The sequence below is a fragment of the Pseudophryne corroboree genome, chromosome 5, assembly GCF_028390025.1.
Source record: "Pseudophryne corroboree isolate aPseCor3 chromosome 5, aPseCor3.hap2, whole genome shotgun sequence".
In the NCBI taxonomy this organism is placed as follows: domain Eukaryota; kingdom Metazoa; phylum Chordata; class Amphibia; order Anura; family Myobatrachidae; genus Pseudophryne; species Pseudophryne corroboree.
In genome coordinates this window covers 804,048,549-804,062,302 of record NC_086448.1, presented here as the reverse complement: position 1 = coordinate 804,062,302, position 13,754 = coordinate 804,048,549, and the positions used below count along the sequence as shown (strand labels likewise).

Sequence of the window (13,754 nt, the reverse complement as noted above, 5' to 3'; positions counted from 1 at the left end):
GTTGCAATGGCGGCACTCAGAAATGTGCTATAAATTGCTTCTACGTTTTGGTTTTATTAAAAAATCATTGTCAGGAATTGTGACTTTTTTTATTAAAACCGAAACGTAATTTTCAATGCGGGTGGTATTGTGGCCGACCTGCCAGCAAATCTGCATTAGCCCTGTGGGGCCTAGAGTGCTGCTCCCCTCTATACTAAGGGGCACATTTATTAATAATCCGATTTTATACCTGATCATTATAATATCTTGGTGCCGTTTATCACGCCCATAGTAAAACAGAGTTCGCTGGGTTGTAGTAAAAAGCAGATGCAGGGACAGGGGCTCCGATAGGAGCCTGTACCTGCAATGTGTAAAGTAAAGTAATAACTAGTGTGTTCCCTTTAGTCGGGACCCAACTACGCTACTGCACATGTGTGAGCTTCCATTGCCGGCAAATTTAGCAATCTGCAGCCCAATCTCCGGCCTGCTTCTCAGTGTAATGCTTTGTAAAGTCTGCATTATAGCAGCCACATCAGAAACCTATGGGGACTTGTTTTTGGGGGGTTATCTACTATGGTCCCCCGTGTGTACATCTGGGTGGTGCTTAATATTTGCAGGTACAGGGGATACCCGGCAAATACTTCTTGATAAATAGGCCCCGAATCCTTTTCCCAATGTCTCCCAAACAACTCTGCCCTTGAATCTCATTTATTTCTTACAAGGGTATCAAGGTTACTCCAAATAGCAATTGTGCCGTTTAAACATAAACCACATTGGTAGATTCATTATTTGGTGCTACTGAGCTCAGAGAACAGAAACCTATTGAAGGAAGCTATAGTTACACGCTCATTGTCTACCCCATCTGTGTCACCCCTGTCTGCCCCTCCCAGTGCTTAAAGTGGTCCTAGAGAAGTGGTGGAACTCACCCTTCCCCGGCGTCTACTAAAGGGACTGCGTGCGCAGTCTCAAAAAGAAAGGGGTGTGGTCACGCAATAGTATCCCCAAATCACATTACGCTGCACAGTAGTACAATCTTATTCACATTACACCACATTATTCATGTTATGACACACAGTAGTGCCCCTTATACACAATGCCCAAAGCAGTAGTGCCCCTTATGCAATCCCCACTGTAATGGTAGTGCCCCTTATGCATTGCCCACAGTGGTAGTAACCCTTATGCAGAGCCCATAGTAGTGGTGCCCCTTATGCCCCCAGGAGTGATGCCCCTTATGCAGTGCCCCCAGTAGTAATGCCTCCTGTAGTAGTGCTCCCATGAGTAATGCCCCTATAGTACAATCCCCAGTGGTAATGCCCCATGTAGTATTGCCTCCAGTATTAATGCCCCTTTGGTAATGCCCCCTGTAGTAGTGCCCCTAGCAATGCCCCCTGTAGTATTTCCCTTTTTGTAGTGCCCCTAGTAATGCCACCTGTAGTATTGCCCATTTGGTAGCGCCCCTAGCTATGCCCTCTGTAGTATTGCCCCTTTTGTAGTGCCCCTAGTAATGCCCACTGTAGTATTGCCACTTTGGTAGTGCCCCCTTTAGTACTGCCCCTTTGGTAGTGCCACTAGTATTGCCCCCTTGATAGTGCCCCCTTTAGTATTGCCCCTTTGGTAGTGCCTCCTTTAGTATTGCCCCTTTGGTAGTGCCCCCTTTAGCCTTTAGTATTGAACCCTTTAGTATTGCCCCTTACACACACACACACACACACACACACATTAAAAAAAAAAAACTTTCCTAAAAGCCCACTTCTGCCTCCATCCGCTGCCATCTGCTCTGGTGCCTGCTCCTCGGAACTATGGGAGAGACGTCATGACGTCTCTCCCATAGTGGACGTTGCGGGACTCGGAAGCCGGAGCTCAGTAGTGAGCCTCCTGCCTCCGGCTGCCGCTGTGGAGAGGAAGCCGGGCACCTGCTGATAACATAATCTCAGCGCGCTCCCGGAATTTCCCTGCGGCTCCAAACTGACATCGGGTTAGGTGAGCCGGAGGAGGCGGAACTGCGTTCCATCTCCAAATGGAACTGACAGAACGCAGTTCCTCCCCGTTCTGGCTAACTTTATCCCCAGGTCCCCTTTAGCACACGGGCCTCCTCTATTAAAGTGCCCCTGTCCCTTCCATATCCATGCTCCCTACAACGGCACCTAACCCTCAGTTTCTGCCACCCTAACGATTAAGGGGTCTATTTACTATTGGATGGAGATAAAGTCGCTGGAGATATAGGGGTACATTTACTAAGCAGTGATAAGAGTGGAGAAATGAGCCAGTGGAGATATTTCCCCATCAACCAATCAGCAGCTCTGTATCATTTTATAGTATGCAAATTATAGATGTTACTTCAGTGCTGATTGGTTGATGGGGCAACTTCTCCACTGGCTCACTTCTCTGCTCTTATCACTGCTTAGTAAATGTACCCCAAAGTACCAGCCAATCAGCTCTTAACTACCATGCCACAGGCTGTGTTTGAAAAATGACAGTTAGGAGCTGATTGGCTGGTACTTTATCTCCATCCAAGGCTTAGTAAATAGACCCCTATGTCCCCTGATGCAGCAATGTTTATATACCATGTACAGATGGAGCCACTCTCGTCGTGGCTCCTTCTGTGACTAGGCGCTTAGAAGTTAAGCACGGATCTCTCCGTGTGTATGCCCCACAGCGATAGTGATGCGCTGCCCCGCACGTCGCTATCGCCGGTACTAAATTGGCCTGCATGCAAGCGCAATCTAGTCAGGTCGCTCATTTCATCGCTGGGTGAAATTAGCGGCCCGGTCGTCGTTCCCTCCCCCGCTCAGCACACATCGCGCTGTAGTGCTGAGCGGGGGAGAGATGTGTGCAGAGCGTTCTGTGCTAGATCGCTCAGCACACATCTCTCCCCGTGTGTACTGGCCTTTAGCAATGCAAGCGTACATGCCACGCTGCGGGCTCGGTGGCGACCTGCGGTCGCCACGGGTTCTATTCCCACTCTATAGGTGTCGTGGACACCCACGAGTGGAAATAGTCCCTGTTGGTCGGCATGCCGACCATCGGGATAGTGAGCCTTCGGGATGGTGGAGGAGGTCATGTGACTGTCGGTCAGCAGACCGCCGGTCACATGAATACCACCCGCTCCAGGTATAATTTGGCTCACTGAGATGGACTCCTTGAGAACAAATATTGGGCCTAATTCACACCTGATCGCTTCTCTGCGAATTTGCAGAGGTTTACGATCGGATAGTCGCTGCCCAAACAGAGTGAAAATCTGCCCCGTGCAAGTCTGCCTACGCCGTGCAGAAAGCTTTGCAAGCGCCGGTCAGCTGCAAATCCGTTCTCACCTCACTCACCATCTAATGATTTTTCCAGTGTGTGCAGTGTGTGCGCAGCCCAGGACTTACCCCTACAGTGCGATACAAACAGGCTGATCGGGGCCAGAGCTGATGTCACAGACCCTCCCAGATAACGCTTGGGAACGCCTGTGTTTTTCCTGACACTCCCAGAAAACGGTCAGTTACCACCCACAAACGCCCTCTTCCTGTCAATCAACCTGCGTATGCATAGCGATCAAAAAAGATACCGATTTCTTTCGCAGTTTGGCCGTGTGCGTGCTAAATCCGTACACATGCGCAGTCGTTTGATAATCATCCGCCTTGCGATTTCGCACATCAGCGATCTAGTCTGAATGACTCCCATAATCTTTGCCAAGAGATACAGAAGCAGATGCGGTGATTTGAACCACATGGGTGTAATCAAACCGGGGGCAGTGGGGAACAAGATCCGGGCACTGCAATCCTCCATTTATTAATTGTTAAGCCCAGTACCCACGGGCCGATTAAGGAGAGATGTGTGCTGAGCGAACCGCTCAGCACACATCTCTCCTGCCGCTCAGCACAGCGCGATCTGTGCTGAGCGTACGGGGGGAGACAGGGGGGCCGCTCACTTCACCCAGCGGGTGAAGTGAGCGACCCGCTAGATTGGCCTGCATGCAGGCCAATCTAGCAGCAGCGATAGCGATGTGCGGGGCCGCGCATCGCTATCGCTGAGGGGGCTACACACGGAGCGATCATGCCGATATTCTAAGCAATCTAGTCAGATTGCTTAGAATATCGCTCCGTGAGTACCCCCCTTTATGCTAAGTAAATGCCCCCACAGCTTTCCTTTCCTCTGCTCAGATTCAATGAATAAGAACTACTTAGATCTCGCAATCAAGCATAATGCTTCCGCTGGCATGAGATATGATAAGCAGTGGGGGGGATTTCAGGTACTAGGCGTGTGAAGTGAACCAGCACTTTGTTAATGTCTGTACAAGTCAGGGGCTCTGACCTTCCCATCCCTCAAAGAAGCCGCCGGGAAACCTCAGGGGCAAATCACCTGCACTACATCTGGACAGAAATACAATTCATTTCCTCTGTAAGGGCGCGTCTACACCATCTGCTGCACCAGGAGCTCATAATCCCATCCATGTCCAGTTATATGTGGGGGGAGTTGTAGCAAACCTTGGAGAGAGATAAAGTGCAGAGAAATAAAGTACCAACCAATCAACTTCTGTTAGTTTACAGGCTGTGTTTGAAAACTGACAACTAGAAGCGGATTGGTTGGTACTGTATCTCTCTCCTAGATTGATACATATCCCCCATTGTCAACTAAGCATTCTGGGATTGGTGGTGTCTGGTACTAAATGTCCTGCTGGCTATGAAACACAAGCTGCACACTTCAGTGCTGTGGGATGTAAAACCTACGAAACAACATACACTTTCCCCCAATGACAAGTGGTAGGAAACGCACTAAAGGGGTCATTCTGACCCCATCGCTTGCTGCAGCTTTTCGCAGCGTAGCTATCGGGTCGGAACTGCGCATGCGCCGGCGCCACAATGCGCCGGCGCATGGCAGCCGTCATTGCCTAGCGATCATCTCTGAGACAGAGGCGGTCGCTGGGTGGGAGGGGGCTGGCCAGCGGCGTTAAGCCGCCATTTAGGGGGCGCGGTCTGGCCAACGCAGGCGTGGCCGGACCGTTGAGGGGGGCGGTCCGCGGCGACTGCGTGACATCACCAGTAGCGGATCTTGCCACGGGCAAGCAGGACTTTTGCCCGGGGCGCCACCTCCCGGAGGGCGCAGGGCAAGATCCGCTGCTGCTGTGCCCCCCCCGGCCTGCCACTGGCCGCTGTGAAGGGAAACTAGACGCTACGCGTCTAGTTTCCCTTCATGGAGAGGACCTTTGCTGTGCGGTGCGCGATGACGTCATCGCGCACCGCACATTTCAGAGTGCTACAGTAGTCTGTACAGGGGGCGTAAATGACCACGCCCCCTGTACGAAGCCACACACCCTATTGCCGCCCGGGGCGCACAGAGCCCCAGAACCGGCCCTGGACATCACACGCAGCCGCTGCGGGCCGGGGAGCGACGAGTAGCTCCCGGCCAGCACGCTAAAGCTGCGCTGGTCGGGAGCTACTCCTGAAGTGCAAAGGCATCGCCGCTGTGCGATGCCTTTGCACTTCTGCGGGGGGGGGGGGGAGGGCGGCACTGACATGCGGCGCGGACTAGCCCTGTGCTGGGCGTCCCCCCGCATGTCAGTGTGACTGATCGTAGCTGTGCTAAATTTAGCACAGCTACGATCAACTCGGAATCACCCCCTAAATAGACTGAATGAATGCATTGTGTTATTACTTTTATTACAGTACACAGCATTCTTCCTGTTGCTGGTAATTGTGCAAAATCGTAGTTGGCATATTTATCATTAGCATCTACGTCTGCCCTTATCATGTCTGATTATCATTTTTATTACAGTATATATGCAAATGTGTATGCAAATTAACCCCCAGTGCTTAGAATATAAGTCATCTATGACTATCAGAATGGAACACTTTGCAGTTAAAGAGCTTCGTTTTCTATTCAGAAACACCAGATGAAAGAACAGGTTATAATTACTGACCATCAGGGGCTTTCCATTTTATAATGCTATCTAAGGCATCCACAATACATTCCCCCTCCCCAAATCTCAGCTGGCTGCCTCCTAAAGACTGACACTGCATAAAAATGGCCACTGCGCTCCCGGGTCATTCCGTGTCAAATCAACACACTGATTTTACCTCACCAGCTCAGATTTTGCTCAAATTTGGTATATGGAGAATATATGGGGGTCATTCCGAGTTGATCGCTAGCTGCCGTTGTTCGCTGCGCAACGATAAGGCTAAATATCGGCATTTCTGCGCATGCGTACGCGTATGCACCGCAATGCGCGGGCGCGTCGTACAGGTACAATGAGTATCGTGGGTTTGCACAGAGTCTAGCGAACATTCCTGTCGCACGGCCGAACGCAGGAAGATTGACATGAAGTTGGCGTTTCTGGGTGTGAACTGACCGTTTTCAGGGAGTGCTTAAAAAAATGCAGGCGTAGCAGAAAAACCGCAGGCTTGGCTGGGCGTTCGCTGGGCGGGTGTGTGACATCAAAAGACGTCCCTCCGTCGTTAGAATCAACGCACACGAAGAGTAACTATAGGGCTGGTCTTGTTTTGCACAAAAAGATTTTGCAGGCGCTCTGCTGCACAAGCGTTTGCACTTCTGCAAAGCGAAAATACACTCCCCAGTGGGCGGCGGCATAGCATTTGTACGGCTGCTAAAAACTCGGAATGACCCCCAATATATAGTCTGAGAAAAATATAAAATATTGTTTACATATCTCAAGCCGTTTCCAAATTATGGAAAGTTTTAAAAAATCTGTCAAAAACGCACAGCTTAGCACCTCTCCTAATTAAGCTAGATTTGGGGGGGGGGGGGGGGTCATTTTACTGTGTATTTTATGCCCTTTCCTATGATAGACAATAGGCTTCGTGAGGAAACACTTTTTCCAAATTCAAACTGAAATTTTTGATCATGATTCTCTCAAAAAGTGCTTTGACAAAAAAAGGTCAAAAAATGTCAGGAAATAGTTTATACTAATGTCAAAAGTTTGTCAAAATGTAAACGTGGGGGGATAATGGATTCATAGTTAAAAATAATTTTAGAGCAAGATAGTTTAATAAAAAAAAGCTGGGTGTATTACCAGTAGTAATAGGTAATAACAGATTTGATGGCTTCATTAGTTTAATTCTATAAATCAAGTTGAATAGAAAAACTTGACATTGTATTAGTCAGTCAACAATGTTAGCTGAAGATAGTTTGAAAATGCCCCCGTGGTTTCTAAAGTGTCATCCGAGGACACCACATAAATTCTTCCACATGGAGTTATAGGGTGGACTTTGCATGAGACATCAGGCTTCCATGGATAGAAGAATGACGGTGAAGGTCCAGCTGGATGAAGGAAGGTCACTTTTAATTAGTCTTCATTTTCATTCTTGTCCATCACATAAGCAAGCCACCATTTCTTGTTACCCACTCCCACCTCTCTAGATTGCTTAGGAGAGCTGCTATGACGATTTGAAAATATTCTGGTTGTGCGTTTTTGACTGATTTTTGAAAACGGCAGGAGATAGTTAAATACATTTTTGGATTTTTCTTAGACTACATATATTCTCTCCATATACCAAATTTGAACACAATCTGAGCTGATGAGGTAAAATTTTAACAAAAAGTGTGTTGATTTGACACGGAATGACCTTTCCTCACCATTTTATGGAAAAGCAGACTACCTTGCTTCAGTGACCTTTGCTCACCATCTTATGGAAAAGCAGACTACCTTGCTTCAGTGCTAAGTTGCTATGCGTTGTTATTTTCCTGTTTGCTAATACCCAGGGGGGAATTTAACAAACCTGTTTCAACCTATCATTTTATATCATATACTTGAAAAATGATGGCTACATGCTGGTTAGTTGCTATGGGCAACTTCACCTATCGTCTTTTCGAAGGTGTGATGCATCTCACATCCAGTCTTGTTTTATTGCTGTGTTTGTTGCCAATTATAAAGTGGCTAGTAAATCGGACCTGGGTCACCTGCTGCTTCACCCCATCCCACCCTTGCTCTGTCTTACACCACCCTCGCTCTGTCCCACCAAACCCCCACTCTGTCCCACACCAACCTCATTTTGTCCCGTCCCCCCCCACTCTGTCACACATCACCCTTGCTCTGTCCCACCCAACCCCTCCCCACTCTGTCTCGCCTCCCCCCCCCCCACTCTATCCCACACCACCCTCGCTCTGTCCCGCCTCCTCCCCGCCCCCACTGTATATACTTAGCCATTCCCGTTGCTCACTGTAGTGGAAGCAAATGGAGGGGTGTGTGGAGATGGGACAGAGCTTAGTAGGTAGATCCTGGGTACCTTGATGCGCCTGATGGGGTAAAGGCTGCTAAATCTCATGATTAGGTTATCTTCACCTCCTGGAGACAACGTCCCCACCTCATGCACTGTGGCTGAGGGTTGCTCCTTATTTAGATTAGCTCCCAAAAATAAATCAGGCCTAAAACTCCCTCCCACCTCCATTATATTTCTGCCCTATCAGTAGCATTGGCGCACCCTAGCCTTGCGTCATGGTCAGCATCGCCCTGGTAACATAGAATTACATTAGCTGGCTGCTGCAAAAGGAATAATTACGCAATAGAAAATAAATAAGCAAAAACTACAACATGACTCTTCTCACTGCTAACAAAAGCCCAGAGTCCTAGTACCGTGTAGAGGAAAGGGATCCAGGAGTCGCATTATATGGCTAGAAGAGGAGTCGCTCAGCTGATGATTGATTGTCCTGCGTTTCCAAATGGGATTTCAGCATCTAATGATCGCCTATTTTTTACACTGCATACATTATTAATGATAGTATCACTTATTTATATGCTGCCATTACATGGAAACATAGAACTCGATGTCAGGGAGGAAAATACATGTCAAAATGTGGAGTGTGCTGCACTAAATAAATACACGCAGGGGCGGATTAAGGGAGGGGCGAAAGGGGCGGCCGTCCTGGGCCTCCACACATTAGGGGCCTCCACACTGCGTTTTTAATTGGAGGAGTCTTCCTCAGGTGGCTCAGCTGTTCATTATCATCAGCCACTGAGGAGCTCCTCCGTGTACAGTCAGTCTGGCGGGATAGTGAAGGAAAATCCAGCGAGACACTGACTGTAAGACACCGGTGTCTGCTGCTCCTGCGTGCTGTCCATGTCCAGGCTGCTGCTTCATGAGTGACGTCAAGGTGTGTGTGTGTGTGTGTGTGTGTGTGTGTGTGTGTGTGTGTGTTGCGGTGGGGGGAGGCTTTGGCAACAATTTTAGTACTGGCGACTCTTACACCTTTATAGCGCTGGGACCCCACCAGCCTTAATCTGTCCCTAAATATACGTCATTACTATAATAATAATAATAATAATAATAAAAAATCATTTAGTTTGCCCTTTTTGTGTGTATTTAGTTATTTACATTGTTGTTTTGGGGTGGCCTGTGATTGGTTTGTTTTTGGTATTTTTGTGTCCATAATATCTTCTGCCATTTATTGGTAATTCACAAAGTAAAGTATGTAATGTAACCAGGGGCGGATTGGGAACAAAAAGCGGCCCTGGAAAAATTTGTACTAGTGGCCCCACATGGGCAGCACCATAGGGGTAAGGTCTAGCCATGGGCCATGGCAGCAGCACCCTCCCCCCAAGACTTTCCAGATAGTGGGGATGTCCAGCATCAAGGGGGAAGTTAAAAGGAAATAAAATAAAATATTATGAGCACATTATATGATACACCTTCAGAATTTAGGAAACTATATCATTCTTTAGAAAGATATATTTTCTTGCTTATTACACCAACCGTATCCCAATCACTATTCACTCAATCTTATATGTCAGCCAAGCAGGCAGACAGAGCATACACTAGATCATCTGCAATCACAGGCTAAGTGGCAAAGTCATTTTCATATATGCAAATTATTTAGCATCTTATTCATTATGTCTATAAAAAGGACCACATGTCCTCAAACAAAACAGGCCCCGTGGGTGCGTCGGCCCACCGGGAATCTTCCCTATAAGCCCTATGCCCAATCCGCCTCTGAATGTAACTAAATAGTATGTTACATACTGACTAATACACTCTGGTGGGTCATTATTTTGCAATAGATCTCTCCATGAGCAGAGGAACGGATCTGGGGCCCCTTCTACATTCCATGTTCCTTTAACTTGAGGAACCAATAATCACTAATTCGTCTTCCAATATGACCCGTACCTGGATAACAGCATCCTGTGCTGGCTGGGAGCTTCTACTGAAGGGGTGTAGTATGGTATGCCGGCGGTAAGGCTCCCAGCGACCAGCATACTGACGCCGGAATCCCGACCGCCGGCATACCGACAGCTGAGCGAGCGCAAATAAGCCCCTTGCGGGCTCGCTGCGCTTGCCACGCTGCGGGCACGGTGGTGCGCTACGCGTGCCGCGCTATCTATTCTCCCTCCAGGGGGGTCGTGGAGCCTCAAGAGGGAGAAAAGATGTCGGTATGCCGGCGGTCGGGATTCCGGCGCCGGTATGGTGGTCGTCGGGAGCCCAGCCGCCGGCAACCTGAAGACCACCCTTACTGAAGTACAAAAGCATCGCCATTGGGGGGGATCGGGCCTGACATGCGGGGTGGACTAGCCCTGTGCTGGGTGTCCCCCCGCATGTCAGTGTGCCTGATCGTAGCCTATATATAAGGAAAAACGTGACTTTTAACTGCAGGACTAAAGAACTGGTTACGCTGAATATATCAAGAAAATTAGCAACAAGTGTAGCAAAAAGAAGTGAGACTGTGACAGACAACATTGCTACACACAGACTGAAACAGTTTAACATTTTTAAGAAGTCTGGTTTCTTTGAGCTTCTAACAGGCTAAGATACGTTTGATGTGAATTAGCACACATTGATTTACAGTATTTAGCAGACTCAGCTATAGTGTACGATGTGAAGTAACACACATTGGTTTGCGTATATGGGTGGTAATTCCAAGTTGATCGCAGCAGGAAATTTTTTAGCAGTTGGGCAAAACCATGTGCACTGCAGGGGAGGCAGATATAACATGTGCAGAGAGACTTAGATTTGGGTGGGTTATTTTGTTTCTGTGCAGGGTAAATACTGGCTGCTTTATTTTTACACTGCAATTTAGATTGCAGATTGAACACACCACACCCAAATCTAACTCTCTCTGCACATGTTATATCTGCCTCCCCTGCAGTGCACATGGTTTTGCCCAACTGCTAAAAAAAATCCTGCTGCGATCAACTCAGAATTACCCCCATTGTGTTTTTGTTTTTAATTTTATATGATAAAAATAAAAATAAAATAAATAGCAGAAAAGCTATATTATTATTCTGTTCTAGATCAGCGCTGGGAGAGAAACCTCTTTTCTATGTTACTGTAGGTTAATTGGCTCCCAACTAAAATGAACCCTAGTATGTAAGTGTGCGCTTGTGGTAGGGAAAATAGATTGTAAGCTCCACTGGTGCAGGGACTGATGTGAATGGCCAAATATTCTCTGTAGAGCGCTGCGGAATATGTGTGTACTATATAAATAACTGGTAATAAATAATAATAAATAAGTATGTCAATTATTGTTTTCTTTCATCAACAAAGAGTTAATCAAATTAATCACCAAAAAATATTTACTCACCGCTTTATTTGAGCTCAAAAATATTTACTCACTTTCTCTTGCCAGGAGACGGGCTCCGATAAAAGCCCATCCTGGCGAATCGCTGGAAGCAGTGTAGCGGTGTAACCCTATCACATTGCTGCCTGGCTGAGGTCTCAGTTGCACACTGCACATGCATTGCCGTCAGCCGGTGAATCCATCGCCAGGTGGTGACACAGAGGGGTCTCAGTACTGAGTTAGTAGCCAATAGGCTACTATAAGATTTCTCCGCCTGAAGATGGCACCAGTAAACCTGACGGCTGCGGCTGCTATCAGAAATGGAGGGACTGCAGCAGATATCAGAGAGATTACAAGCTACTTTTTTTATGTAGGGCACAAAGAAGGGAAGCGGTTAGAATACCGACACCGGAATTCCAACAGTCGGTGAAATGCCGCTGCCGGAATACCGGCGACACAGGCTTTTCTCCCTCTATGGATGTCCACAGCACCCATAGAGGGAGAATATAACCTGTGGTAAGCGCAGCGAGCCCGCAAGGGGCGTTCTAGAGCTCACCCCACTGCCGGCATTCTGGCGGACGGGATCCTGTTGTCGGGAACATGACGGCCGGCATCCCGGTTAATCATACGTATCCCACAAATAGTGGTCAAGTTTATTTTAAAGCTGTTTTAAAGATGAGCCCCTTCCAACTATTAATAGGTCAAAAATAAATGTGACCCCGCCCACCATAATGCTAAACGAGACGCAGAATGTTCTTTATTTGTCAACACTTATTTATTCAGTGCACACATATTACACAGAGCTTTACAGAAGACATTTCAGACATTCACATTGCTCCCTTTCCCAGCAGAGCTTACAATCTATAATACCTACCACATGGACACACATACATACTAAGGTTTTATTTTTATTTTTTTAAATTCAATTAACCTGCCAGTATGTTTTTAGATTGTGGAAGGAAAACGGAGCACCTACAGGAAACCCATGAAAACGCAGAGAGGACAAGTAATCTCCACACAGATAGCAGGGGGGAATCAAACCCATAACCTCACGGTTATGAGTTAGTAAAGCTAACCAATCACCAACTGTGATGCTCATTGTGAAAGGTGTGGCTAGTGTATGGGGAGGGGCTTAGGGCACCGATGGCTGTGCAACAACAAGTTCCAATTCTGTAAATTGAAACCTGATTTTAGCAACTGCAAATCTCTCCAAAGGTGTAGTATGGTATGCCGGCGGTCGAGATCCCGATGGCCAGCATACAGACAGCTGGGCTCGCTGTGCTCGGGCACGGTGCACGCTATTTATTCTCCCTCCAGGGGGCCGTGGACCCCCAAGAGGGAGAATGGTTGTCGCTATGCCGTGTGTCGGGATTCCGGCGCCGATATACTGTGCGTCGGGATCCCAACAGCCGGCATACTGAATACCACCCCTCTCCAACATCACAACGGGCTCATTGTACTTAAAAGCGGTTTCTGACAAGCAGGTGGAATTTACTAAAGAAAAGGGGAACGTCCTTTGAAGCATGGATTCTGGTATTTTGTGAATGTTACAGTTCTAGCTTACGCTACGTACTTTATTTATAACTCTATCTCGTCTCTACAGGAGGATATCAAGTTAATTATCACTCGGCACACAACATTTGGTGAAGCAGATAGACGCCATGTACAAAGTTGTAAAAAAACTTTCCCCAAAGGAGAGGTTACTGCTGAGAGACAGAAATAACCTGCCAAGATCTTGTATCTGGAAGGATAAAATATGAAGAATGGCCTCCTGAATAGATGATGTAATAAAAATGTTAAGAAGAAACATTGTTTGCAATAAAACTGTTATACTGCGAGTGCGGAGGACGGTGTCACTATTGATCTGTACTTTCGCTGAAATCTGGGGAAACTCAGACATAACTTACTTATGAATTTTTATTAACATATGCAACATAATAATGGGAGTTGGCAGCATACAGTATGCGGAGGGGAAATGCTGGCTTTAAAGTGGGTATCCGGTCTTTAGGTCGACAGCACTTACGTCGACACTCATTAGGTCGACCGCTATTGGTCGACGTGCATTAGGTCGACGTGGTCTATAGGTCGACACGGTCACCAGATCTACTTGAACAAAGTCGATGTGGAAAAAGATCAACATTAGTTTTTGGGGAAAAAAATTTTTTTTATTTTTTTTGCTTTTTCATACTTTCCGATCCACGTGGACTATGATTGGGAATAGTAAGGCATGGCGAGCGAATCGAGCCATGCGAGGGGACACGGTGCACTAACTGGGGTTCCCGATCACT

At 47.4% G+C, this 13,754-nt stretch overlaps 1 long non-coding RNA gene across 1 annotated transcript in view; it reads left to right on the top strand.

The window, feature by feature from the left end:
- LOC134929492 (uncharacterized) overlaps positions 1–13,304 on the top strand; it is a 132,647-nt gene extending 119,343 nt beyond the window's left edge. Inside the window, exon 2 of the long non-coding RNA XR_010178589.1 lies at positions 13,070–13,304. This is a non-coding gene — a long non-coding RNA (uncharacterized LOC134929492). The remainder of the gene's footprint in view (positions 1–13,069) is intronic.
- Positions 13,305–13,754: the final 450 nt, after the last annotated feature.